The sequence below is a fragment of the Triticum dicoccoides genome, chromosome 6A (assembly GCF_002162155.2).
Source record: "Triticum dicoccoides isolate Atlit2015 ecotype Zavitan chromosome 6A, WEW_v2.0, whole genome shotgun sequence".
In the NCBI taxonomy this organism is placed as follows: Eukaryota; Viridiplantae; Streptophyta; class Magnoliopsida; order Poales; family Poaceae; genus Triticum; species Triticum dicoccoides.
In genome coordinates this window covers 138436497-138438939 of record NC_041390.1, presented here as the reverse complement: position 1 = coordinate 138438939, position 2443 = coordinate 138436497, and the positions used below count along the sequence as shown (strand labels likewise).

The 2443-nt window shown below is 47.8% G+C and overlaps 1 pseudogene; it reads right to left on the bottom strand.

The window, feature by feature from the left end:
- Positions 1-486: 486 nt before the first annotated feature.
- LOC119316283 lies at positions 487-2437 on the bottom strand (annotated as a pseudogene).
- Positions 2438-2443: the final 6 nt, after the last annotated feature.

Below are 2443 nucleotides of genomic sequence, written 5' to 3'. Positions count from 1 at the left end.
TTAGTAGCCTCTCTTACGGGGAAATGTCTCCTAGTGTTTCCATCGAGCCATGGTAGCTTGCTACTGCTCCGGAACACTTAGGCTGGCCGGCATGTGTCCTTCTTCGTTCCTGTGTCTGTCCCTTCGGGGAAATGTCACGCGATGAATACCGGAGTCATGTTAGCCCGCTACAGCCCGGTTCACCGGAGTCCTGCTAGCCCAGTGCTACAGCCTGGATTCACTCGCTGATGACCGACACGTTCGATGCTGGGTCATGGATGCCTGTCCCTGTAAGTCTGTGCCACTTTGGGTTTACGACTAGCCATGTCAGCCCGGGCTCCTTATCATATGGATGCTAGCGACACTGTCATATACGTGTGCCAAAAGGCGCAAACGGTCCCGGGCAAAGGTAAGGCGACACCCGTAGAAATACCGTGCGTGAGGCCGCAAAGTGATATGAGGTGTTACATGCTAGATCGATGTGGCATTGAGTCGGGGTCCTGACAATAATAAAATATTTCATATATTTCATTTCAGCAACACATCACATGAAATACAATACATCATCAATTGACTCCTCTACACAGCAAGGTTCAAGGCCCAACAAGTGCATAAGCGCACATCAACATAGATTGGACGAGAAGCACAAATTTTAGCTGATCACACATAACATCAATGAGAAGCACGAATATCGTGTACCATCACTAGTACACATACTTTGTCCCGTCACCCAAGCACCAATATTGTGTCAATCTACAGGATTTGCCACATGGTGATGTTACTGCATTAGGGCTGTCCCAGCTTCTCTCTGCCCAAATGGCAGGATGATCTGCTGATCGATGTACTGCTCCAGCACCACCTCCCGCTACCACTGGTGGATGATCAGCTCATCAGTCATCTGCACACGAACAAACCAAGAAGATTAACCTATTTATCCTACAGTAGTTTGTTTCTAAACATGGGCATCAAATCAACACCAACACTGAATTAAAATGCACAAAAGAATGGAGCATAGCCATATGTACAGCCTAAGAAATTCAGGTTTGAGCAATTCTTGATACTACAATAAATACATAACAGCCAAAATTTCGATCCATGGACACCAGATGATAGAAAAGGTACTAAGGCACTACTTGCTACTGAAAACCAAAGCAAGGTATGAAGCACAAGCCAGGCCAAAACTGGTACCAAATCCAGAAATAACCATTTGATGCAATATAGCACTAGTTTCACTTTAGCATATGTGCCTAATTATGCAGGTATGTAGGATGACTTCAAGAAAAAACGGAACTGCAGGGGAATGGAGGATGGGGAGGGACAGGGGGGTGGTACCTGCAGGAAGACATTGGCGACTCCAAAGATTCGAAGTGTTCCACAGGCTGGGCGCCGAGGTGAATATTGTGCAGTACAGGGTGTTGTAACAGCACGCATACCTTCGTTTCACGGACTTTACCTAGCGCGCACTCTAGCTTGTGCTCCAGACGGCGGAGCTCTGCCGCGGTTGTGCCGGACGGCAGGTCTTCTCCTGTCTGCCTCCTCACGCTGGCCTCCAGGTGGTCACGCCCTCAATGTTGCGATATCCGCGAACAGTTTCTGTGTGCAAGAATCATACAGATGAATCAGAATGCAGTTAACTCTGAGTGTAAAATAACTAGTATATGAGTAGATGTGTTTGTGTATTAACCAGATATTCACAATGATTTATGCCCTCGTAGCGCTCGATTAAGTCACTCCAACTGAACAAATGACAAGTGAAGGAGTTTGTCAGCACTATACACTAGTACTATTAATTGTAGAGTGGATATATAGAGACAAGTAATCAAATTTATGCATCATGTACGAGTTTTAGCACTATACGACTATGCATGTAGTGTAGATATTGAATGCCAGTGACTGGTACTTGTTTAACTTGAGGCTGTGTGTGCTTGCATTAGACCCAATCGCAGGTGGGCACGGGAGCAGCTGAATCTAACAGCAGGATTACAGTCAGAGGTAAATCAAAAGCATCGTCTGACTAAGTGGTCATCGAACACAAGGAGAGCACCCTCCCCAATACTGTAGCTACGTCTGAAGTCTGATGGCATGCCAAAGTTTATTCTACCATAGAGTAATTCTACAAATACACTGTAGAGTAATTTGTACATGCGAATCACAATGGTAATTGGTAAATTACTTCTGATCAAACCGGGAGGGAGCACTGAAATAGCAGGGGATTCATTGATCGGTGAACGTACCCGTCGTTGGTCCTCGAGACGAGGTTGGGCTCCACGGCGGCGTCCACGATGCGGCTGAGCTCCTCGTGCCGCCACTGGGAGAAGCGCAGCAGCGCTTGGAACACCGCATGCTCCTGCCTATTCCCCATGATCCCGTGCGCGCGGTGCACGAACCCGCCGAGCACGCTCTGGCGTATGTGCCCGTGCTTGTCCCCCTCGACGAGCAGGTGGACCACGAATGCGGAGGACTC